This window comes from Triturus cristatus, chromosome 10, assembly GCF_964204655.1.
Source record: "Triturus cristatus chromosome 10, aTriCri1.1, whole genome shotgun sequence".
NCBI classification, from domain to species: domain Eukaryota; kingdom Metazoa; phylum Chordata; class Amphibia; order Caudata; family Salamandridae; genus Triturus; species Triturus cristatus.
The window spans coordinates 854,491,869-854,515,809 of NC_140593.1; the positions used below are offsets into that span (position 1 = coordinate 854,491,869).

Sequence of the window (23,941 nt, forward strand, 5' to 3'; positions counted from 1 at the left end):
TGCACAGACCAAGGGCCAATGTCCATGAAGCTCAAAGTTGGACCCTCCTTACCCGATCTCTTTCTTTGGAAGAAAGGAACGAGGACCACTTTTATTCCACAAGGCGATTTTAAAACCATACATGAAACCACACTAGAAAAACACTTTGCATTTAACTTTCCTACACTGATGGTCCACCCCAGAAAAGCAGTTGCAAAGAAGTCCGGCACTGAAATTCTATACGCCAAAAGTGGGAAATAGCATAGAGGGAAAGGAACTTTCTCACCATACACGGCGTCTTATAGCATTGAAAAGAAGAAATGGCCCTATATAATAAGCAGCCTAAAAATAATTCCACAGCATGGGCTCGTCCGGGATTTGAACCCGGGACCTCTCGCACCCGAAGCGAGAATCATACCCCTAGACCAACGAGCCTGATTCCCCAGTCGGCATTTTAAGCAATTTCTGATGCGTCTTTCAGAAACAAAGCAGGGCTATTTGGCTGCTCTCTCTCTATGTGAACCACACAAAGTCATGTTTTCTCTCAAGGTGTTGTTTTTTTCACTCTTGCAAGGAAGGGATCAGTCGATATCCTAGCTGCCAGAGAGCAGAAAAAAGGCGCTGATGAGAACTGCAGGCACTTTCTGGCACTTGTACTCCTCTGCAAGTCCTGGACACTTGCCCCATAGACTTCCACCCCAGATGCAAGGGAGGGCCTGCCAATTCTTGCTCCTAAGACAGAGGCATTTGATTCTTGGATTCAAACACGCTCACTCAGCGCTCGATCAGGCTCGATCAGGCGAGATTTATATGAGTGGCTCTCAGGACTGAAACACTAACCTGGGAGCCCCAGGGTGGCTGAATTCCCAGGATGGCCATTTTTGGGCAAGTCACCTCCTTTCCTCCTGCCTCAATCTAGAATTGGCTGCAAATCACAAGATAGAGTTCAATGTCCGTGTGTACTGCCTACTCCCAGCTACCTCTCTGTCTTCCTTATGTAAATTAAAATTCGCAAGGGGGGACCAATGACAATCTGCTCCTCCCACATAACCAGGAAGCCCTGTTGAACATGTCTGCCTGTGTTGTTGCAGGGACAGTGCCTTCTCCGCCCAAAAGGTGGCAGGAGAGCCTCACAACAAAGATGGGATCAACTGCTTAATGAGAAACCAGCACGGCAGTTTGCGTGATGAAGTGCAAATTTAACGGAAGGTGTGCCTGAGGTATCCCTTCCAGAAATACATGGAATTGTGATTGAGGGCCCAGCCTGATCGTTGGTGGATTTCTCGTCATATGTTACAGGTCCGTGCAAAGATTGTGGTGTGTGGGGAATGCACTGCAAAAAACAGGACGATTTAAGGGTGTAAAAGAAACCTGTCAGAAGTGGGATTTGAACCCACGCCTCCATGAGGAGACCAGAAGTCTCAGTTGCACTGAAGATCAAGCTCTCTTGAGTCTGGCGCCTTAGACCACTCGGCCATCCTGACAGCCCTGGGTGTGCACAGATCTGACTCTTCTGACTGCACCTGCCAATGTTTGCACTTACAACGTTCACAGCAATGTCACAAGTGTAAAGACCCCACAATACAACATGGCATGACAAAAAAAAAGCTAGGCACAAGAGCGACCACTGATGGATGCGGATTACTTTGTTTCGTCTTGCAAAAGTAAAGGAAGTTTCCCACGGCTCGCTGGGTTCAAGGACCGCCTCTTCTTAAGCTTGCATTGAGATACTAAGGTTTTAGAGGGTGCACATAAAAGCAGCTCATGCACAGTGTTTCTGCCCGGTCTCGAACCGGGGACCTTTCGCGTGTTAGGCAAACGTGATGACCACTACACTACAGAAACTCACTTGTTGTGTTTTACTGTTAGAGCAAGGTTCCTCTCAAGGATTCTCTCTACTTCTATTCTGCTGTATCAGCAGCCACTCAGAAAGCGAGGAGCAAGTGTGAAAACTGCAGAGATATCAGCCAACATGCTTGCAATTAGACGTATTAAAAATTGACTTATGCAGGCATCGACAGACAAATATCTGATGCCTAAATGCCAGCAAGTACAGCTTGGGAAAGCATCACCTGGGACACACACAGACTAAGCATGAAGGCAGAAAAAGCATGGTGATCCATGTTTCTTATGAGGTTCAAAATATTTTGTGCAACAATGCGGCGAGTGTAATGAGAAATAGTCAGGCATTGTGAGTTTTGAGTAGGATTCGTATGTTTACCTCTGAAAAAGGGCTAGTCCGGGATTTGAACCCGGGACCTCTCGCACCCTAAGCGAGAATCATACCCCTAGACCAACGAGCCGAGGAACACAAGAGTCGCCTTTCGCACCGGCTCCGGGGGTTATTGGCAGCGAGTTAGTGAATGCTTCACCCAAAGCAAGCAACTGCACATGTTGCTCTCTTCTGCAATATGGTTGCTGTCTTTTCCATGGCCGTCATCGAACAAGAAATGAAAATGCCTCTATCCTTCAGACATTTTGTTTGTTCTAGGTGTATGCTCTCGGTGAGGTCAATAAAACCATTTCTGCTCTCATGCCTTGCTTTCATGAAGTAGGCCCAACCTTCAGTACACAAGGACGTGCAAACGAATAGCGCAAACTATCGTCACTTCTCTTTTTGAGCTGTCACTGATGCCCCTGGAGCACAGTACGTCACGCTGGTGAGGGATAGACAGCTTCCATTATCTCAGCTTTCCTATAAGTTGAGAGAGTAAATGCAAACTGTGTGAAAAACAGAAAGCTGCTGTTTCTGCCCAGTCTCGAACCAGGGACCTTTCGCGTGTAAAGCGAACGTGATAACCACTACACTACAGAAACAGACACGCTTGCAGGAATCTTCTTGGCATGTAGTGGGCTGGAATGCACAGACCAAGGGCCAATGTCCATGAAGCTCAAAGTTGGACCCTCCTTACCCGATCTCTTTCTTTGGAAGAAAGGAACAAGGACCACTTTTATTCCACAAGGCGATTTTAAAACCATACATGAAACCACACTAGAAAAACACTTTGCATTTAATTTTCCTACACTGATGGTCCACCCCAGAAAAGCAGTTGCAAAGAAGTCCGGCACTGAAATTCTATACGCCAAAAGTGGGAAATAGCATAGAGGGAAAGGAACTTTCTCACCATACACGGCGTCTTATAGCATTGAAAAGAAGAAATGGCCCTATATAATAAGCAGCCTAAAAATAATTCCACAGCATGGGCTCGTCCGGGATTTGAACCCGGGACCTCTCGCACCCGAAGCGAGAATCATACCCCTAGACCAACGAGCCTGATTCCCCAGTCGGCATTTTAAGCAATTTCTGATGCGTCTTTCAGAAACAAAGCAGGGCTATTTGGCTGCTCTCTCTCTATGTGAACCACACAAAGTCATGTTTTCTCTCAAGGTGTTGTTTTTTTCACTCTTGCAAGGAAGGGATCAGTCGATATCCTAGCTGCCAGAGAGCAGAAAAAAGGCGCTGATGAGAACTGCAGGCACTTTCTGGCACTTGTACTCCTCTGCAAGTCCTGGACACTTGCCCCATAGACTTCCACCCCAGATGCAAGGGAGGGCCTGCCAATTCTTGCTCCTAAGACAGAGGCATTTGATTCTTGGATTCAAACACGCTCACTCAGCGCTCGATCAGGCTCGATCAGGCGAGATTTATATGAGTGGCTCTCAGGACTGAAACACTAACCTGGGAGCCCCAGGGTGGCTGAATTCCCAGGATGGCCATTTTTGGGCAAGTCACCTCCTTTCCTCCTGCCTCAATCTAGAATTGGCTGCAAATCACAAGATAGAGTTCAATGTCCGTGTGTACTGCCTACTCCCAGCTACCTCTCTGTCTTCCTTATGTAAATTAAAATTCGCAAGGGGGGACCAATGACAATCTGCTCCTCCCACATAACCAGGAAGCCCTGTTGAACATGTCTGCCTGTGTTGTTGCAGGGACAGTGCCTTCTCCGCCCAAAAGGTGGCAGGAGAGCCTCACAACAAAGATGGGATCAACTGCTTAATGAGAAACCAGCACGGCAGTTTGCGTGATGAAGTGCAAATTTAACGGAAGGTGTGCCTGAGGTATCCCTTCCAGAAATACATGGAATTGTGATTGAGGGCCCAGCCTGATCGTTGGTGGATTTCTCGTCATATGTTACAGGTCCGTGCAAAGATTGTGGTGTGTGGGGAATGCACTGCAAAAAACAGGACGATTTAAGGGTGTAAAAGAAACCTGTCAGAAGTGGGATTTGAACCCACGCCTCCCTGAGGAGACCAGAAGTCTCAGTTGCACTGAAGATGAAGCTCTCTTGAGTCTGGCGCCTTAGACCACTCGGCCATCCTGACAGCCCTGGGTGTGCACAGATCTGACTCTTCTGACTGCACCTGCCAATGTTTGCACTTACAACGTTCACAGCAATGTCACAAGTGTAAAGACCCCACAATACAACATGGCATGACAAAAAAAAAGCTAGGCACAAGAGCGACCACTGATGGATGCGGATTACTTTGTTTCGTCTTGCAAAAGTAAAGGAAGTTTCCCACGGCTCGCTGGGTTCAAGGACCGCCTCTTCTTAAGCTTGCATTGAGATAATAAGGTTTTAGAGGGTGCACATAAAAGCAGCTCATGCACAGTGTTTCTGCCCGGTCTCGAACCGGGGACCTTTCGCATGTTAGGCGAACGTGATGACCACTACACTACAGAAACTCACTTGCTGTGTTTTACTGTTAGAGCAAGGTTCCTCTCAAGGATTCTCTCTACTTCTATTCTGCTGTATCAGCAGCCACTCAGAAAGCGAGGAGCAAGTGTGAAAACTGCAGAGATATCAGCCAACATGCTTGCAATTAGACGTATTAAAAATTGACTTATGCAGGCATCGACAGACAAATATCTGATGCCTAAATGCCAGCAAGTACAGCTTGGGAAAGCATCACCTGGGACACACACAGACTAAGCATGAAGGCAGAAAAAGCATGGTGATCCATGTTTCTTATGAGGTTCAAAATATTTTGTGCAACAATGCGGCGAGTGTAATGAGAAATAGTCAGGCATTGTGGGTTTTGAGTAGGATTCGTATGTTTACCTCTGAAAAAGGGCTCGTCCGGGATTTGAACCCGGGACCTCTCGCACCCTAAGCGAGAATCATACCCCTAGACCAACGAGCCGAGGCACACAAGAGTCGCCTTTCGCACCGGCTCCGGGGGTTATTGGCAGCGAGTTAGTGAATGCTTCACCCAAAGCAAGCAACTGCACATGTTGCTCTCTTCTGCAATATGGTTGCTGTCTTTTCCATGGCCGTCATCGAACAAGAAATGAAAATGCCTCTATCCTTCAGACATTTTGTTTGTTCTAGGTGTATGCTCTCGGTGAGGTCAATAAAACCATTTCTGCTCTCATGCCTTGCTTTCATGAAGTAGGCCCAACCTTCAGTACACAAGGACGTGCAAACGAATAGCGCAAACTATCGTCACTTCTCTTTTTGAGCTGTCACTGATGCCCCTGGAGCACAGTTCGTCACGCTGGTGAGGGATAGACAGCTTCCATTATCTCAGCTTTCCTATAAGTTGAGAGAGTAAATGCAAACTGTGTGAAAAACAGAAAGCTGCTGTTTCTGCCCGGTCTCGAACCAGGGACCTTTCGCGTTTAAAGCGAACGTGATAACCACTACACTACAGAAACAGACACGCTTGCAGGAATATTCTTGGCATGTAGTGGGCTGGAATGCACAGACCAAGGGCCAATGTCCATGAAGCTCAAAGTTGGACCCTCCTTACCCGATCTCTTTCTTTGGAAGAAAGGAACGAGGACCACTTTTATTCCAAAAGGCGATTTTAAAACCATACCTGAAACCACACTAGAAAAACACTTTGCATTTAATTTTCCTACACTGATGGTCCACCCCAGAAAAGCAGTTGCAAAGAAGTCCGGCACTGAAATTCTATACGCCAAAAGTGGGAAATAGCATAGAGGGAAAGGAACTTTCTCACCAAACACGGCGTCTTATAGCATTGAAAAGAAGAAATGGCCCTATATAATAAGCAGCCTAAAAATAATTCCACAGCATAGGCTCGTCCGGGATTTGAACCCGGGACCTCTCGCACCCGAAGCGAGAATCATACCCCTAGACCAACGAGCCTGATTCCCAAGTCGGCATTTTAAGCAATTTCTGATGCGTCTTTCAGAAACAAAGCAGGGCTATTTGGCTGCTCTCTCTCTATGTGAACCACACAAAGTCATGTTTTCTATCAAGGTGTTGTTTTTTTCACTCTTGCAAGGAAGGGATCAGTCGATATCCTAGCTGCCAGAGAGCAGAAAAAAGGCGCTGATGAGAACTGCAGGCACTTTCTGGCACTTGTACTCCTCTGCAAGTCCTGGACACTTGCCCCATAGACTTCCACCCCAGATGCAAGGAAGGGCCTGCCAATTATTGCTCCTAAGACAGAGGCATTTGATTCTTGGATTCAAACACGCTCACTCAGCGCTCGATCAGGCTCGATCAGGCGAGATTTATATGAGTGGCTCGCAGGACTGAAACACTAACCTGGGAGCCCCAGGGTGGCTGAATTCCCAGGATGGCCATTTTTGGGCAAGTCACCTCCTTTCCTCCTGCCTCAATCTAGAATTGGCTGCAAATCACAAGATAGAGTTCAATGTCCGTGTGTACTGCCTACTCCCAGCTACCTCTCTGTCTTCCTTATGTAAATTAAAATTTGCAAGGGGGGACCAATGACAATCTGCTCCTCCCACATAACCAGGAAGCCCTGTTGAACATGTCTGCCTGTGTTGTTGCAGGGACAGTGCCTTCTCCGCCCAAAAGGTGGCAGGAGAGCCTCACAACAAAGATGGGATCAACTGCTTAATGAGAAACCAGTACGGCAGTTTGTGTGATGGAGTGCAAATTTAACGGAAGGTGTGCCTGAGGTATCCCTTCCAGAAATACATGGAATTGTGATTGAGGGCCCAGCCTGATCGTTGGTGGATTTCTCGTCATATGTTACAGGTCCGTGCAAAGATTGTGGTGTGTGGGGAATGCACTGCAAAAAACAGGACGATTTAAGGGTGTAAAAGAAACCTGTCAGAAGTGGGATTTGAACCCACGCCTCCATGAGGAGACCAGAAGTCTCAGTTGCACTGAAGATCAAGCTCTCTTGAGTCTGGCGCCTTAGACCACTCGGCCATCCTGACAGCCCTGGGTGTGCACAGATCTGACTCTTCTGACTGCACCTGCCAATGTTTGCACTTACAACGTTCACAGCAATGTCACAAGTGTAAAGACCCCACAATACAACATGGCATGACAAAAAAAAAGCTATGCACAAGAGCGACCACTGATGGATGCGGATTACTTTGTTTCGTCTTGCAAAAGTAAAGGAAGTTTCCCACGGCTCGCTGGGTTCAAGGACCGCCTCTTCTTAAGCTTGCATTGAGATAATAAGGTTTTAGAGGGTGCACATAAAAGCAGCTCATGCACAGTGTTTCTGCCCAGTCTCGAACCGGGGACCTTTCGCGTGTTAGGCGAACGTGATGACCACTACACTACAGAAACTCACTTGTTGTGTTTTACTGTTAGAGCAAGGTTCCTCTCAAGGATTCTCTCTACTTCTATTCTGCTGTATCAGCAGCCACTCAGAAAGCGAGGAGCAAGTGTGAAAACTGCAGAGATATCAGCCAACATGCTTGCAATTAGACGTATTAAAAATTGACTTATGCAGGCATCGACAGACAAATATCTGATGCCTAAATGCCAGCAAGTACAGCTTGGGAAAGCATCACCTGGGACACACACAGACTAAGCATGAAGGCAGAAAAAGCATGGTGATCCATGTTTCTTATGAGGTTCAAAATATTTTGTGCAACAATGCGGCGAGTGTAATGAGAAATAGTCAGCCATTGTGAGTTTTGAGTGGGATTCGTATGTTTTCCTCTGAAAAAGGGCTCGTCCGGGATTTGAACCCGGGACCTCTCGCACCCTAAGCGTGAATCATACCCCTAGACCTACAAGCCGAGGCACACAAGAGTCGCCTTTCGCACCGGCTCCGGGGGTTATTGGCAGCGAGTTAGTGAATGCTTCACCCAAAGCAAGCAACTGCACATGCTGCTCTCTTCTGCAATATGGTTGCTGTCTTTTCCATGGCCGTCATCGAACAAGAAATGAAAATGCCTCTATCCTTCAGACATTTTGTTTGTTCTAGGTGTATGCTCTCGGTAAGGTCAATAAAACCATTTCTGCTCTCATGCCTTGCTTTCATGAAGTAGGCCCAACCTTCAGTACACAAGGACGTGCAAACGAATAGCGCAAACTATCGTCACTTCTCTTTTTGAGCTGTCACTGATGCCCCTGGAGCACAGTACTTCACGCTGGTGAGGGATAGACAGCTTCCATTATCTCAGCTTTCCTATAAGTTGAGAGAGTAAATGCAAACTGTGTGAAAAACAGAAAGCTGCTGTTTCTGCCCGGTCTCGAACCAGGGACCTTTCGCGTGTAAAGCAAACGTGATGACCACTACACTACAGAAACAGACACGCTTGCAGGAATCTTCTTGGCATGTAGTGGGCTGGAATGCACAGACCAAGGGCCAATGTCCATGAAGCTCAAAGTTGGACCCTCCTTACCCGATCTCTTTCTTTGGAAGAAAGGAACGAGGACCACTTTTATTCCAAAAGGCGATTTTAAAACCATACCTGAAACCACACTAGAAAAACACTTTGCATTTAATTTTCCTACACTGATGGTCCACCCCAGAAAAGCAGTTGCAAAGAAGTCCGGCACTGAAATTCTATACGCCAAAAGTGGGAAATAGCGTAGAGGGAAAGGAACTTTCTCACCATACACGGCGTCTTATAGCATTGAAAAGAAGAAATGGCCCTATATAATAAGCAGCCTAAAAATAATTCCACAGCATGGGCTCGTCCGGGATTTGAACCGAGGACCTCTCGCACCCGAAGCGAGAATCATACCCCTTGACCAACGAGCCTGATTCCCCAGTCAGCATTTTAAGCAATTTCTGATGCGTCTTTCAGAAACAAAGCAGGGCTATTTGGCTGCTCTCTCTCTATGTGAACCACACAAAGTCATGTTTTCTCTCAAGGTGTTGTTTTTTTCACTCTTGCAAGGAAGGGATCAGTCTATATCCTAGCTGCCAGAGAGCAGAAAAAAGGCGCTGATGAGAACTGCAGACACTTTCTGGCACTTGTACTCCTCTGCAACTCCTGGACACTTGCCCCATAGACTTTCACCCCAGATGCAAGGGAGGGCCTGCCAATTCTTGCTCCTAAGACAGAGGCATTTGATTCTTGGATTCAAACACGCTCACTCAGCGCTCGATCAGGCTCGATCAGGCGAGATTTATATGAGTGGCTCGCAGGACTGAAACACTAACCTGGGAGCCCCAGGGTGGCTGAATTCCCAGGATGGCCATTTTTGGGCAAGTCACCTCCTTTCCTCCTGCCTCAATCTAGAATTGGCTGCAAATCACAAGATAGAGTTCAATGTCCGTGTGTACTGCCTACTCCCAGCTACCTCTCTGTCTTCCTTATGTAAATTAAAATTCGCAAGGGGGGACCAATGACAATCTGCTCCTCCCACATAACCAGGAAGCCCTGTTGAACATGTCTGCCTGTGTTGTTGCAGGGACAGTGCCTTCTCCGCCCAAAAGGTGGCAGGAGAGCCTCACAACAAAGATGGGATCAACTGCTTAATGAGAAACCAGCACGGCAGTTTGTGTGATGGAGTGCAAATTTAACGGAAGGTGTGCCTGAGGTATCCCTTCCAGGAATACATGGAATTGTGATTGAGGGCCCAGCCTGATCGTTGGTGGATTTCTCGTCATATGTTACAGGTCCGTGCAAAGATTGTGGTGTGTGGGGAATGCACTGCAAAAAACAGGACGATTTAAGGGTGTAAAAGAAACCTGTCAGAAGTGGGATTTGAACCCACGCCTCCATGAGGAGACCAGAAGTCTCAGTTGCACTGAAGATCAAGCTCTCTTGAGTCTGGCGCCTTAGACCACTCGGCCATCCGGACAGCCCTGGGTGTGCACAGATCTGACTCTTCTGACTGCACCTGCCAATGTTTGCACTTACAACGTTCACAGCAATGTCACAAGTGTAAAGACCCCACAATACAACATGGCATGACAAAAAAAAGCTAGGCACAAGAGCGACCACTGATGGATGCGGATTACTTTGTTTCGTCTTGCAAAAGTAAATGAAGTTTCCCACGGCTCGCTGGATTCAAGGACCGCCTCTTCTTAAGCTTGCATTGAGATAATAAGGTTTTAGAGGGTGCACATAAAAGCAGCTCATGCACAGTGTTTCTGCCCAGTCTCGAACCGGGGACCTTTCGCGTGTTAGGCGAACGTGATGACCACTACACTACAGAAACTCACTTGCTGTGTTTTACTGTTAGAGCAAGGTTCCTCTCAAGGATTCTCTCTACTTCTATTCTGCTGTATCAGCAGCCACTCAGAAAGCGAGGAGCAAGTGTGAAAACTGCAGAGATATCAGCCAACATGCTTGCAATTAGACGTATTAAAAATTGACTTATGCAGGCATCGACAGACAAATATCTGATGCCTAAATGCCAGCAAGTACAGCTTGGGAAACATCACCTGGGACACACACAGACTAAGCATGAAGGCAGAAAAAGTATGGTGATCCATGTTTCTTATGAGGTTCAAAATATTTTGTGCAACAATGCGGCGAGTGTAATGAGAAATAGTCAGGCATTGTGAGTTTTGAGTAGGATTCGTATGTTTACCTCTGAAAAAGGGCTCGTCCGGGATTTGAACCCGGGACCTCTCGCACCCTAAGCGAGAATCATACCCCTAGACCAACGAGCCGAGGCACACAAGAGTGGCCTTTCGCACCGGCTCCGGGGGTTATTGGCAGCGAGTTAGTGAATGCTTCACCCAAAGCAAGCAACTGCACATGCTGCTCTCTTCTGCAATATGGTTGCTGTCTTTTCCATGGCCGTCATCGAACAAGAAATGAAAATGCCTCTATCCTTCAGACATTTTGTTTGTTCTAGGTGTATGCTCTCGGTGAGGTCAATAAAACCATTTCTGCTCTCATGCCTTGCTTTCATGAAGTAGGCCCAACCTTCAGTACACAAGGACGTGCAAACGAATAGTGCAAACTATCGTCACTTCTCTTTTTGAGCTGTCACTGATGCCCCTGGAGAACAGTACGTCACGCTGGTGAGGGATAGACAGCTTCCATTATCTCAGCTTTCCTATAAGTTGAGAGAGTAAATGCAAACTGTGTGAAAAACAGAAAGCTGCTGTTTCTGCCCGGTCTCGAACCAGGGACCGTTCGCGTGTAAAGCGAACATGATAACCACTACACTACAGAAACAGACACGCTTTCAGGAATCTTCTTGGGATGTAGTGGGCTGGAATGCACAGACCAAGGGCCAATGTCCATGAAGCTCAAAGTTGGACCCTCCTTACCCAATCTCTTTCTTTGGAAGAAAGGAACGAGGACCACTTTTATTCCAAAAGGCGATTTTAAAACCATACCTGAAACCACACTAGAAAAACACTTTGCATTTAATTTTCCTACACTGATGGTCCACCCCAGAAAAGCAGTTGCAAAGAAGTCCGGCACTGAAATTCTATACGCCAAAAGTGGGAAATAGCGTAGAGGGAAAGGAACTTTCTCAGCATACACGGCGTCTTATAGCATTGAAAAGAAGAAATGGCCCTATATAATAAGCAGCCTAAAAATAATTCCACAGCAAGGGCTCGTCCGGGATTTGAACCCGGGACCTCTCACACCCGAAGCGAGAATCATACCCCTAGACCAACGAGCCTGATTCCCCAGTTGGCATTTTATGCAATTTCTGATGCGTCTTTCAGAAACAAAGCAGGGCTATTTGGCTGCTCTCTCTCTATGTGAACCACACAAAGTCATGTTTTCTCTCAAGGTGTTGTTTTTTTCACTCTTGCAAGGAAGGGATCAGTCGATATCCTAGCTGCCAGAGAACAGAAAAAAGACGCTGATGAGAACTGCAGGCACTTTCTGGCACTTGTACTCCTCTGCAAGTCCTGGACACTTGCCCCATAGACTTCCACCCCAGATGCAAGGGAGGGCCTGCCAATTCTTGCTCCTAAGACAGAGGCATTTGATTCTTGGATTCAAACACGCTCACTCAGCGCTCGATCAGGCTCGATCAGGCGAGATTTATATGAGTGGCTCGCTGGACTGAAACACTAACCTGGGAGCCCCAGGGTGGCTGAATTCCCAGGATGGCCATTTTTGGGCAAGTCACCTCCTTTCCTCCTACCTCAATCTAGAATTGGCTGCAAATCACAAGATAGAGTTCAATGTCCGTGTGTACTGCCTACTCCCAGCTACCTCTCTGTCTTCCATATGTAAATTAAAATTCGCAAGGTGGGACCAATGACAATGTGCTCCTCCCACATAACCAGGATGCCCTGTTGAACATGTCTGCCTGTGTTGTTGCAGGGACAGTGCCTTCTCCGCCCAAAAGGTGGCAGGAGAGCCTCACAACAAAGATGGGATCAACTGCTTAATGAGAAACCAGCACAGCAGTTTGTGTGATGGAGTGCAAATTTAACAGAAGGTGTGCCTGAGGTGTCCCTTCCAGGAATACATGGAATTGTGATTGAGGGCCCAGCCTGATCGTTGGTGGATTTCTCGTCATATGTTACAGGTCCGTGCAAAGATTGTGGTGTGTGGGGAATGCACTGCAAAAAACAGGACGATTTAAGGGTGTAAAAGAAACCTGTCAGAAGTGGGATTTGAACCCACGCCTCCATGAGGAGACCAGAAGTCTCAGTTGCACTGAAGATCAAGCTCTCTTGAGTCTGGCGCCTTAGACCACTCGGCCATCCTGACAGCCCTGGGTGTGCACAGATCTGACTCTTCTGACTGCACCTGCCAATGTTTGCACTTACAACGTTCACAGCAATGTCACAAGTGTAAAGACCCCACAATACAACATGGCATGACAAAAAAAAAGCTAAGCACAAGAGCGACCACTGATGGATGCGGATTACTTTGTTTCGTCTTGCAAAAGTAAAGGAAGTTTCCCACGGCTCGCTGGGTTCAAGGACCGCCTCTTCTTAAGCTTGCATTGAGATACTAAGGTTTTAGAGGGTGCACATAAAAGTAGCTCATGCACAGTGTTTCTGCCCGGTCTCGAACCGGGGACCTTTCGCGTGTTAGGCGAACGTGATGACCACTACACTACAGAAACTCACTTGCTGTGTTTTACTGTTAGAACAAGGTTCCTCTCAAGGATTCTCTCTACTTCTATTCTGCTGTATCAGCAGCCACTCAGAAAGCGAGGAGCAAGTGTGAAAACTGCAGAGATATCAGCCAACATGCTTGCAATTAGACGTATTAAAAATTGACTTATGCAGGCATCGACAGACAAATATCTGATGCCTAAATGCCAGCAAGTACAGCTTGGGAAAGTATCACCTGGGACACACACAGACTAAGCATGAAGGCAGAAAAAGCATGGTGATCCATGTTTCTTATGAGGTTCAAAATATTTTGTGCAACAATGCGGCGAGTGTAATGAGAAATAGTCAGGCATTGTGAGTTTTGAGTAGGATTCGTATGTTTACCTCTGAAAAAGGGCTCGTCCGGGATTTGAACCCGGGACCTCTCGCACCCTAAGCGAGAATCATACCCCTAGACAAACGAGCCGAGGCACACAAGAGTCGCTTTTCGCACCGGCTCCGGGGGTTATTGGCAGCGAGTTAGTGAATGCTTCACCCAAAGCAAGCAACTGCACATGCTGCTCTCTTCTGCAATATGGTTGCTGTCTTTTCCATGGCCGTCATCGAACAAGAAATGAAAATGCCTCTATCCTTCAGACATTTTGTTTGTTCTAGGTGTATGCTCTCGGTGAGGTCAATAAAACCACTTCTGCTCTCATGCCTTGCTTTCATGAAGTAGGCCCAACCTTCAGTACACAAGGACGTGCAAACGAATAGCGCAATCTATCGTCACTTCTCTTTTTGAGCTGTCACTGATGCCCCTGGAGCACAGTACGTCACGCTGGTGAGGGATAGACAGCTTCCATTATCTCAGCTTTCCTATAAGTTGAGAGAGTAAATGCAAACTGTGTGAAAAACAGAAAGCTGCTGTTTCTGCCCGGTCTCGAAGCAGGGACCTTTCGCGTGTAAAGCGAACGTGATAACCACTACACTACAGAAACAGACACGCTTGCAGGAATCTTCTTGGCATGTAGTGGGCTGGAATGCACAGACCAAGGGCCAATGTCAATGAAGCTCAAAGTTGGACCATCCTTACCCGATCTCTTTCTTTGGAAGAAAGGAACGAGGACCACTTTTATTCCAAAAGGCGATTTTAAAACCATACCTGAAACCACACTAGAAAAACACTTTGCATTTAATTTTCCTACACTGATGGTCCACCCCAGAAAAGCAGTTGCAAAGAAGTCCGGCACTGAAATTCTATACGCCAAAAGTGGGAAATAGCGTAGAGGGAAAGGAACTTTATCACCATACACGGCGTCTTATAGCATTGAAAAGAAGAAATGGCCCTATATAATAAGCAGCCTAAAAATAATTCCACAGCATGGGCTCGTCCGGGATTTGAACCCGGGACCTCTCGCACCCGAAGCGCGAATCATACCCCTAGACCAACGAGCCTGATTCCCCAGTCAGCATTTTAAGCAATTTCTGATGCGTCTTTCAGAAACAAAGCAGGGCTATTTGGCTGCTCTCTCTCTATGTGAACCACACAAAGTCATGTTTTCTCTCAAGGTGTTGTTTTTTTCACTCTTGCAAGGAAGGGATCAGTCGATATCCTAGCTGCCAGAGAGCAGAAAAAAGGCGCTGATGAGAACTGCAGGCACTTTCTGGCACTTGTACTCCTCTGCAAGTCCTGGACACTTGCCCCATAGACTTCCACCCCAGATGCAAGGGAGGGCCTGCCAATTCTTGCTCCTAAGACAGAGGCATTTGATTCTTGGATTCAAACACGCTCACTCAGCGCTCGATCAGGCTCGATCAGGCGAGATTTATATGAGTGGCTCTCAGGACTGAAACACTAACCTGGGAGCCCCAGGGTGGCTGAATTCCCAGGATGGCCATTTTTGGGCAAGTCACCTCCTTTCCTCCTGCCTCAATCTAGAATTGGCTGCAAATCACAAGATAGAGTTCAATGTCCGTGTGTACTGCCTACTCCCAGCTACCTCTCTGTCTTCCTTATGTAAATTAAAATTCGCAAGGGGGGACCAATGACAATCTGCTCCTCCCACATAACCAGGAAGCCCTGTTGAACATGTCTGCCTGTGTTGTTGCAGGGACAGTGCCTTCTCCGCCCAAAAGGTGGCAGGAGAGCCTCACAACAAAGATGGGATCAACTGCTTAATGAGAAACCAGCACGGCAGTTTGTGTGATGGAGTGCAAATTTAACGGAAGGTGTGCCTGAGGTATCCCTTCCAGAAATACATGGAATTGTGATTGAGGGCCCAGCCTGATCGTTGGTGGATTTCTCGTCATATGTTACAGGTCCGTGCAAAGATTGTGGTGTGTGGGGAATGCACTGCAAAAAACAGGACGATTTAAGGGTGTAAAAGAAACATGTCAGAAGTGGGATTTGAACCCACGCCTCCATGAGGAGACAAGAAGTCTCAGTTGCACTGAAGATCAAGCTCTCTTGAGTCTGGCGCCTTAGACCACTCGGCCATCCTGACAGCCCTGGGTGTGCACAGATCTGACTCTTCTGACTGCACCTGCCAATGTTTGCACTTACAACGTTCACAGCAATGTCACAAGTGTAAAGACCCCACAATACAAAATGCCATGACAAAAAAAAAGCTAGGCACAAGAGCGACCACTGATGGATGCGGATTACTTTGTTTCGTCTTGCAAAAGTAAAGGAAGTTTCCCACGGCTCGCTGGGTTCAAGGACCGCCTCTTCTTAAGCTTGCATTGAGATAATAAGGTTTTAGAGGGTGCACATAAAAGCAGCTCATGCACAGTGTTTCTGCCCGGTCTCGAACCGGGGACCTTTCGCGTGTTAGGCGAACGTGATGACCACTACACTACAGAAGCTCACTTGTTGTGTTTTACTGTTAGAGCAAGGTTCCTCTCAAGGATTCTCTCTACTTCTATTCTGCTGTATCAGCAGCCACTCAGAAAGCGAGGAGCAAGTGTGAAAACTGCAGAGATATCAGCCAACATGCTTGCAATTAGACGTATTAAAAATTGACTTATGCAGGCATCAACAGACAAATATCTGATGCCTAAATGGCAGCAAGTAAAGCTTGGGAAAGCATCACCTGGGACACACACAGACTAAGCATGAAGGCAGAAAAAGCATGGTGATCCATGTTTCTTATGAGGTTCAAAATATTTTGTGCAACAATGCGGCGAGTGTAATGAGAAATAGTCAGGCATTGTGAGTTTTGAGTAGGATTCGTATGTTTACCTCTGAAAAAGGGCTCGTCCGGGATTTGAACCCGGGACCTCTCGCACCCTAAGCGAGAATCATACCCCTAGACCAACGAGCCGAGGCACACAAGAGTCGCCTTTCGCACCGGCTCCGGGGGTTATTGGCAGCGAGTTAGTGAATGCTTCACCCAAAGCAAGCAACTGCACATGTTGCTCTCTTCTGCAATATGGTTGCTGTCTTTTCCATGGCCGTCATCGAACAAGAAATGAAAATGCCTCTATCCTTCAGACATTTTGTTTGTTCTAGGTGTATGCTCTCGGTGAGGTCAATAAAACCATTTCTGCTCTCATGCCTTGCTTTCATGAAGTAGGCCCAACCTTCAGTACACAAGGACGTGCAAACGAATAGCGCAAACTATCGTCACTTCTCTTTTTGAGCTGTCACTGATGCCCCTGGAGCACAGTACGTCACGCTGGTGAGGGATAGACAGCTTCCATTATCTCAGCTTTCCTATAAGTTGAGAGAGTAAATGCAAACTGTGTGAAAAACAGAAAGCTGCTGTTTCTGCCCAGTCTCGAACCAGGGACCTTTCGCGTGTAAAGCGAACGTGATAACCACTACACTACAGAAACAGACACGCTTGCAGGAATCTTCTTGGCATGTAGTGGGCTGGAATGCACAGACCAAGGGCCAATGTCCATGAAGCTCAAAGTTGGACCCTCCTTACCCGATCTCTTTCTTTGGAAGAAAGGAACGAGGACCACTTTTATTCCAAAAGGCGATTTTAAAACCATACATGAAACCACACTAGAAAAACACTTTGCATTTAATTTTCCTACACTGATGGTCCACCCCAGAAAAGCAGTTGCAAAGAAGTCCGGCACTGAAATTCTATACGCCAAAAGTGGGAAATAGCATAGAGGGAAAGGAACTTTCTCACCATACACGGCGTCTTATAGCATTGAAAAGAAGAAATGGCCCTATATAATAAGCAGCCTAAAAATAATTCCACAGCATGGGCTCGTCCGGGATTTGAACCCGGGACCTCTCGCACCCGAAGCGAGAATCATAACCCTAGACCAACGAGCCTGATTCCCCAGTCGGCATTTTAAGCAATTTCTGATGCGTCTTTCAGAAACAAAGCAGGGCTATTTGGCTGCTCTCTCTCTATGTGAACCACACAAAGTCATGTTTTCTCTCAAGGTGTTGTTTTTTTCACTCTTGCAAGGAAGGGATCAGTCGATATCCTAGCTGCCAGAGAGCAGAAAAAAGGCGCTGATGAGAACTGCAGGCACTTTTTGGCACTTGTACTCCTCTGCAAGTCCTGGACACTTGCCCCATAGACTTCCACCCCAGATGCAAGGGAGGGCCTGCCAATTCTTGCTCCTAAGACAGAGGCATTTGATTCTTGGATTCAAACACGCTCACTCAGCGCTCGATCAGGCTCGATCAGGCGAGATTTATATGAGTGGCTCTCAGGACTGAAACACTAACCTGGGAGCCCCAGGGTGGCTGAATTCCCAGGATGGCCATTTTTGGGCAAGTCACCTCCTTTCCTCCTGCCTCAATCTAGAATTGGCTGCAAATCACAAGATAGAGTTCAATGTCCGTGTGTACTGCCTACTCCCAGCTACCTCTCTGTCTTCCTTATGTAAATTAAAATTCGCAAGGGGGGACCAATGACAATCTGCTCCTCCCACATAACCAGGAAGCCCTGTTGAACATGTCTGCCTGTGTTGTTGCAGGGACAGTGCCTTCTCCGCCCAAAAGGTGGCAGGAGAGCCTCACAACAAAGATGAGATCAACTGCTTAATGAGAAACCAGCACGGCAGTTTGTGTGATGAAGTGCAAATTTAACGGAAGGTGTGCCTGAGGTATCCCTTCCAGAAATACATGGAATTGTGATTGAGGGCCCAGCCTGATCGTTGGTGGATTTCTCGTCATATGTTACAGGTCCGTGCAAAGATTGTGGTGTGTGGGGAATGCACTGCAAAAAACAGGACGATTTAAGGGTGTAAAAGAAACCTGTCAGAAGTGGGATTTGAACCCACGCCTCCATGAGGAGACCAGAAGTCTCAGTTGCACTGAAGATAAAGCTCTCTTGAGTCTGGCGCCTTAGACCACTCGGCCATCCTGACAGCCCTGGGTGTGCACAGATCTGACTCTTCTGACTGCACCTGCCAATGTTTGCACTTACAACGTTCACAGCAATGTCACAAGTGTAAAGACCCCACAATACAACATGGCATGACAAAAAAAAAGCTAGGCACAAGAGCGACCACTGATGGATGCGGATTACTTTGTTTCGTCATGCAAAAGTAAAGGAAGTTTCCCACGGCTCGCTGGGTTCAAGGACCGCCTCTTCTTAAGCTTGCATTGAGATACTAAGGTTTTAGAGGGTGCACATAAAAGCAGCTCATGCACAGTGTTTCTGCCCGGTCTCGAACCGGGGACCTTTTGCGTGTTAGGCGAACGTGATGACCACTACACTACAGAAACTCACTTGCTGTGTTTTACTGTTAGAGCAAGGTTCCTCTCAAGGATTCTCTCTACTTCTATTCTGCTGTATCAGCAGCCACTCAGAAAGCGAGGAGCAAGTGTGAAAACTGCAGAGATATCAGCCAACATGCTTGCAATTAGACGTATTAAAAATTGACTTATGCAGGCATCGACAGACAAATATCTGATGCCTAAATGCCAGCAAGTACAGCTTGGGAAAGTATCACCTGGGACACACACAGACTAAGCATGAAGGCAGAAAAAGCATGGTGATCCATGTTTCTTATGAGGTTCAAAATATTTTGTGCAACAATGCGGCGAGGTGTAATGAGAAATAGTCAGGCATTGTGAGTTTTGAGTAGGATTCGTATGTTTACCTCTGAAAAAGGGCTCGTCCGGGATTTGAACCCGGGACCTCTCGCACCCTAAGCGAGAATCATACCCCTAGACAAACGAGCCGAGGCACACAAGAGTCGCTTTTCGCACCGGCTCCGGGGGTTATTGGCAGCGAGTTAGTGAATGCTTCACCCAAAGCAAGCAACTGCACATGCTGCTCTCTTCTGCAATATGGTTGCTGTCTTTTCCATGGCCGTCATCGAACAAGAAATGAAAATGCCTCTATCCTTCAGACATTTTGTTTGTTCTAGGTGTATGCTCTCGGTGAGGTCAATAAAACCATTTCTGCTCTCATGCCTTGCTTTCATGAAGTAGGCCCAACCTTCAGTACACAAGGACGTGCAAACGAATAGCGCAATCTATCGTCACTTCTCTTTTTGAGCTGTCACTGATGCCCCCGGAGCACAGTACGTCACGCTGGTGAGGGATAGACAGCTTCCATTATCTCAGCTTTCCTATAAGTTGAGAGAGTAAATGCAAACTGTGTGAAAAACAGAAAGCTGCTGTTTCTGCCCGGTCTCGAACCAGGGACCTTTCGCGTGTAAAGCGAACGTGATAACCACTACACTACAGAAACAGACACGTTTGCAGGAATCTTCTTGGCATGTAGTGGGCTGGAATGCACAGACCAAGGGCCAATGTCCATGAAGCTCAAAGTTGGACCCTCCTTACCCGATCTCTTTCTTTGGAAGAAAGGAACGAGGACCACTTTTATTCCAAAAGGCGATTTTAAAACCATACCTGAAACCACACTAGAAAAACACTTTGCATTTAATTTTCCTACACTGATGGTCCACCCCAGAAAAGCAGTTGCAAAGAAGTCCGGCACTGAAATTCTATACGCCAAAAGTGGGAAATAGCATAGAGGGAAAGGAACTTTCTCACCATACACGGCGTCTTATAGCATTGAAAAGAAGAAATGGCCCTATATAATAAGCAGCCTAAAAATAATTCCACAGCATGGGCTCGTCCGGGATTTGAACCCGGGACCTCTCGCACCCGAAGCGAGAATCATACCCCTAGACCAACGAGCCTGATTCTCCAGTCGTCATTTTAAGCAATTTCTGATACGTCTTTCAGAAACAAAGCAGGGCTATTTGGCTGCTCTCTCTCTATGTGAACCACACAAAGTCATGTTTTCTCTCAAGGTGTTGTTTTTTTCACTCTTGCAAGGAAGGGATCAGTCGATATCCTAGCTGCCAGAGAGCAGAAAAAAGGCGCTGATGAGAACTGCAGGCACTTTCTGGCACTTGTACTCCTCTGCAAGTCCTGGACACTTGCCCCATAGACTTCCACCCCAGATGCAAGGGAGGGCCTGCCAATTCTTGCTCCTAAGACAGAGGCATTTGATTCTTGGATTCAAACACGCTCACTCAGCGCTCGATCAGGCTCGATCAGGCGAGATTTATATGAGTGGCTCGCAGGACTGAAACACTAACCTGGGAGCCCCAGGGTGGCTGAATTCCCAGGATGGCCATTTTTGGGCAAGTCACCTCCTTTCCTCCTGCCTCAATCTAGAATTGGCTGCAAATCACAAGATAGAGTTCAATGTCCGTGTGTACTGCCTACTCCCAGCTACCTCTCTGTCTTCCTTATGTAAATTAAAATTCGCAAGGGGGGACCAATGACAATCTGCTCCTCCCACATAACCAGGAAGCCCTGTTGAACATGTCTGCCTGTGTTGTTGCAGGGACAGTGCCTTCTCCGCCCAAAAGGTGGCAGGAGAGCCTCACAACAAAGATGGGATCAACTGCTTAATGAGAAACCAGCACGGCAGTTTGTGTGATGGAGTGCAAATTTAACGGAAGGTGTGCCCGAGGTATCCCTTCCAGGAATACATGGAATTGTGATTGAGGGCCCAGCCTGATCGTTGGTGGATTTCTCGTCATATGTTACAGGTCCGTGCAAAGATTGTGGTGTGTGGGGAATGCACTGCAAAAAACAGGACGATTTAAGGGTGTAAAAGAAACCTGTCAGAAGTGGGATTTGAACCCACGCCTCCATGAGGAGACCAGAAGTCTCAGTTGCACTGAAGATCAAGCTCTCTTGAGTCTGGCGCCTTAGACCACTCGGCCATCCTGACAGCCCTGGGTGTGCACAGATCTGACTCTTCTGACTGCACCTGCCAATGTTTGCACTTACAAGTTTCACAGCAATGTCACAAGTGTAAAGACCCCACAATACAACATGGCATGACAAAAAAAAAGCTAGGCACAAGAGCGACCACTGATGGATGCGGATTACTTTGTTTCGTCTTGCAAAAGTAAAGGAAGTTTCCCACGGGTCGCTGGGTTCAAGGACCGCCTCTTCTTAAGCTTGCATTGAGATAATAAGGTTTTAGAGGGTGCACATAAAAGCAGCTCATGCACAGTGTTTCTGCCCGGTCTCGAAGCGGGGACCTTTCGCGTGTTAGGCGAACGTGATGACCACTACACTACAAAAACTCACTTGTTGTGATTTACTGTTAGAGCAAGGTTCCTCTCAAGGATTCTCTCTACTTCTATTCTGCTGTATCAGCAGCCACTCAGAAAGCGAGGAGCAAGTGTGAAAACTGCAGAGATATCAGCCAACATGCTTGCAATTAGACGTATTAAAAATTGACTTATGCAGGCATCGACAGACAAATATCTGATGCCTAAATGCCAGCAAGTACAGCTTGGGAAAGCATCACCTGGGACACACACAGACTAAGCATGAAGGCAGAAAAAGCATGGTGATCCATGTTTCTTATGAGGTTCAAAATATTTTGTGCAACAATGCGGCGAGTGTAATGAGAAATAGTCAGGCATTGTGAGTTTTGAGTAGGATTCGTATGTTTACCTCTGAAAAAGGGCTCGTCCGGGATTTGAACCCGGGACCTCTCGCACCCTAAGCGTGAATCATACCCCTAGACCAACGAGCCGAGGCACACAAGAGTCGCCTTTCGCTCCGGCTCCGGGGGTTATTGGCAGCGAGTTAGTGAATGCTTCACCCAAAGCAAGCAACTGCACATGTTGCTCTCTTCTGCAATATGGTTGCTGTCTTTTCCATGGCCGTCATCGAACAAGAAATGAAAATGCCTCTATCCTTCAGACATTTTGTTTGTTCTAGGTGTATGCTCTCGGTGAGGTCAATAAAACCATTTCTGCTCTCATGCCTTGCTTTCATGAAGTAGGCCCAACCTTCAGTACACAAGGACGTGCAAACGAATAGCGCAAACTATCGTCACTTCTCTTTTTGAGCTGTCACTGATGCCCCTGGAGCACAGTACGTCACTCTGGTGAGGGATAGACAGCTTCCATTATCTCAGCTTTCCTATAAGTCGAGAGAGTAAATGCAAACTGTGTGAAAAACAGAAAGCTGCTGTTTCTGCCCGGTCTCGAACCAGGGACCTTTCGCGTGTAAAGCGAACGTGATAACCACTACACTACAGAAACAGACACGCTTGCAGGAATCTTCTTGACATGTAGTGGGCTGGAATGCACAGACCAAGGGCCAATGTCCATGAAGCTCAAAGTTGGACCCTCCTTACCCGATCTCTTTCTTTGGAAGAAAGGAACGAGGACCACTTTTATTCCAAAAGGCGATTTTAAAACCATACCTGAAACCACACTAGAAAAACACTTTGCATTTAATTTTCCTACACTGATGGTCCACCCCAGAAAAGCAGTTGCAAAGAAGTCCGGCACTGAAATTCTATACGCCAAAAGTGGGAAATAGCATAGAGGGAAAGGAACTTTATCACCATACACGGCGTCTTATAGCATTGAAAAGAAGAAATGGCCCTATATAATAATCAGCCTAAAAATAATTCCACAGCATGGGCTCGTCCGGGATTTGAACATGGGACCTCTCGCACCCGAAGCGAGAATCATACCCCTAGACCAACGAGCCTGATTCCCCAGTCGGCATTTTAAGCAATTTCTGATGCGTCTTTCAGAAACAAAGCAGGGCTATTTGGCTGCTCTCTCTCTATGTGAACCACACAAAGTCATGTTTTCTCTCAAGGTGTTGTTTTTTTCACTCTTGCAAGGAAGGGATCAGTCGATATCCTAGCTGCCAGAGAGCAGAAAAAAGGCGCTGATGAGAACTGCAGGCACTTTCTGGCACTTGTACTCCTCTGCAAGTCCTGGACACTTGCCCCATAGACTTCCACCCCAGATGCAAGGGAGGGCCTTCCAATTCTTGCTCCTAAGACAGAGGCATTTGATTCTTGGATTCAAACACGCTCACTCAGCGCTCGATCAGGCTCGATCAGGCGAGATTTATATGAGTGGCTCGCAGGACTGAAACACTAACCTGGGAGCCCCAGGGTGGCTGAATTCCCAGGATGGCCATTTTTGGGCAAGTCACCTCCTTTCCTCCTGCCTCAATCTAGAATTGGCTGCAAATCACAAGATAGAGTTCAATGTCCGTGTGTACTGCCTACTCCCAGCTACCTCTCTGTCTTCCTTATGTAAATTAAAATTCGCAAGTGGGGACCAATGACAATCTGCTCCTCCCACATAACCAGGAAGCCCTGTTGAACATGTCTGCCTGTGTTGTTGCAGGGACAGTGCCTTCTCCGCCCAAAAGGTGGCAGGAGAGCCTCACAACAAAGATGGGATCAACTGCTTAATGAGAAACCAGCACGGCAGTTTGTGTGATGGAGTGCAAATTTAACAGAAGGTGTGCCTGAGGTGTCCCTTCCAGGAATACATGGAATTGTGA

The 23,941-nt window shown here is 47.1% G+C and overlaps 22 non-coding genes across 22 annotated transcripts; all 22 read right to left on the bottom strand.

Moving 5' to 3' along the window:
* Nucleotides 1-342: 342 nt before the first annotated feature.
* On the bottom strand, nt 343-414 carry TRNAP-CGG (transfer RNA proline (anticodon CGG)). Its single transcript has one exon. It is a non-coding gene; the product is annotated as a tRNA-Pro (tRNA).
* A 937-nt stretch (nt 415-1,351) lies between these two features.
* TRNAL-CAA (transfer RNA leucine (anticodon CAA)) lies at nt 1,352-1,463 on the bottom strand. Its single transcript has 2 exons — nt 1,426-1,463; nt 1,352-1,397 (listed from the first exon to the last, which is right to left on the bottom strand). It is a non-coding gene; the product is annotated as a tRNA-Leu (tRNA).
* Nucleotides 1,464-1,751: 288 nt separating this feature from the next.
* On the bottom strand, nt 1,752-1,824 carry TRNAV-AAC (transfer RNA valine (anticodon AAC)). Its single transcript has one exon. It is a non-coding gene; the product is annotated as a tRNA-Val (tRNA).
* Nucleotides 1,825-3,181: 1,357 nt separating this feature from the next.
* TRNAP-CGG (transfer RNA proline (anticodon CGG)) lies at nt 3,182-3,253 on the bottom strand. The gene has a single exon. It is a non-coding gene; the product is annotated as a tRNA-Pro (tRNA).
* A 937-nt stretch (nt 3,254-4,190) lies between these two features.
* Nucleotides 4,191-4,302, bottom strand: TRNAL-CAA (transfer RNA leucine (anticodon CAA)). The gene is made up of 2 exons: nt 4,265-4,302; nt 4,191-4,236 (listed from the first exon to the last, which is right to left on the bottom strand). It is a non-coding gene; the product is annotated as a tRNA-Leu (tRNA).
* Nucleotides 4,303-4,590: 288 nt separating this feature from the next.
* On the bottom strand, nt 4,591-4,663 carry TRNAV-AAC (transfer RNA valine (anticodon AAC)). The gene has a single exon. It is a non-coding gene; the product is annotated as a tRNA-Val (tRNA).
* A 386-nt stretch (nt 4,664-5,049) lies between these two features.
* TRNAP-AGG (transfer RNA proline (anticodon AGG)) lies at nt 5,050-5,121 on the bottom strand. The gene has a single exon. It is a non-coding gene; the product is annotated as a tRNA-Pro (tRNA).
* An 899-nt stretch (nt 5,122-6,020) lies between these two features.
* On the bottom strand, nt 6,021-6,092 carry TRNAP-CGG (transfer RNA proline (anticodon CGG)). Its single transcript has one exon. It is a non-coding gene; the product is annotated as a tRNA-Pro (tRNA).
* Nucleotides 6,093-7,029: 937 nt separating this feature from the next.
* On the bottom strand, nt 7,030-7,141 carry TRNAL-CAA (transfer RNA leucine (anticodon CAA)). Its single transcript has 2 exons — nt 7,104-7,141; nt 7,030-7,075 (listed from the first exon to the last, which is right to left on the bottom strand). It is a non-coding gene; the product is annotated as a tRNA-Leu (tRNA).
* Nucleotides 7,142-8,401: 1,260 nt separating this feature from the next.
* TRNAV-UAC (transfer RNA valine (anticodon UAC)) lies at nt 8,402-8,474 on the bottom strand. The gene has a single exon. It is a non-coding gene; the product is annotated as a tRNA-Val (tRNA).
* A 2,251-nt stretch (nt 8,475-10,725) lies between these two features.
* Nucleotides 10,726-10,797, bottom strand: TRNAP-AGG (transfer RNA proline (anticodon AGG)). Its single transcript has one exon. It is a non-coding gene; the product is annotated as a tRNA-Pro (tRNA).
* A 441-nt stretch (nt 10,798-11,238) lies between these two features.
* Nucleotides 11,239-11,311, bottom strand: TRNAV-UAC (transfer RNA valine (anticodon UAC)). The gene has a single exon. It is a non-coding gene; the product is annotated as a tRNA-Val (tRNA).
* Nucleotides 11,312-11,696: 385 nt separating this feature from the next.
* On the bottom strand, nt 11,697-11,768 carry TRNAP-CGG (transfer RNA proline (anticodon CGG)). Its single transcript has one exon. It is a non-coding gene; the product is annotated as a tRNA-Pro (tRNA).
* Nucleotides 11,769-12,705: 937 nt separating this feature from the next.
* On the bottom strand, nt 12,706-12,817 carry TRNAL-CAA (transfer RNA leucine (anticodon CAA)). The gene is made up of 2 exons: nt 12,780-12,817; nt 12,706-12,751 (listed from the first exon to the last, which is right to left on the bottom strand). It is a non-coding gene; the product is annotated as a tRNA-Leu (tRNA).
* Nucleotides 12,818-13,105: 288 nt separating this feature from the next.
* Nucleotides 13,106-13,178, bottom strand: TRNAV-AAC (transfer RNA valine (anticodon AAC)). The gene has a single exon. It is a non-coding gene; the product is annotated as a tRNA-Val (tRNA).
* A 2,766-nt stretch (nt 13,179-15,944) lies between these two features.
* Nucleotides 15,945-16,017, bottom strand: TRNAV-AAC (transfer RNA valine (anticodon AAC)). Its single transcript has one exon. It is a non-coding gene; the product is annotated as a tRNA-Val (tRNA).
* A 386-nt stretch (nt 16,018-16,403) lies between these two features.
* Nucleotides 16,404-16,475, bottom strand: TRNAP-AGG (transfer RNA proline (anticodon AGG)). The gene has a single exon. It is a non-coding gene; the product is annotated as a tRNA-Pro (tRNA).
* Nucleotides 16,476-18,383: 1,908 nt separating this feature from the next.
* Nucleotides 18,384-18,495, bottom strand: TRNAL-CAA (transfer RNA leucine (anticodon CAA)). The gene is made up of 2 exons: nt 18,458-18,495; nt 18,384-18,429 (listed from the first exon to the last, which is right to left on the bottom strand). It is a non-coding gene; the product is annotated as a tRNA-Leu (tRNA).
* A 1,261-nt stretch (nt 18,496-19,756) lies between these two features.
* TRNAV-UAC (transfer RNA valine (anticodon UAC)) lies at nt 19,757-19,829 on the bottom strand. The gene has a single exon. It is a non-coding gene; the product is annotated as a tRNA-Val (tRNA).
* Nucleotides 19,830-20,214: 385 nt separating this feature from the next.
* TRNAP-CGG (transfer RNA proline (anticodon CGG)) lies at nt 20,215-20,286 on the bottom strand. Its single transcript has one exon. It is a non-coding gene; the product is annotated as a tRNA-Pro (tRNA).
* A 937-nt stretch (nt 20,287-21,223) lies between these two features.
* TRNAL-CAA (transfer RNA leucine (anticodon CAA)) lies at nt 21,224-21,335 on the bottom strand. Its single transcript has 2 exons — nt 21,298-21,335; nt 21,224-21,269 (listed from the first exon to the last, which is right to left on the bottom strand). It is a non-coding gene; the product is annotated as a tRNA-Leu (tRNA).
* A 1,260-nt stretch (nt 21,336-22,595) lies between these two features.
* Nucleotides 22,596-22,668, bottom strand: TRNAV-UAC (transfer RNA valine (anticodon UAC)). The gene has a single exon. It is a non-coding gene; the product is annotated as a tRNA-Val (tRNA).
* Nucleotides 22,669-23,941: the final 1,273 nt, after the last annotated feature.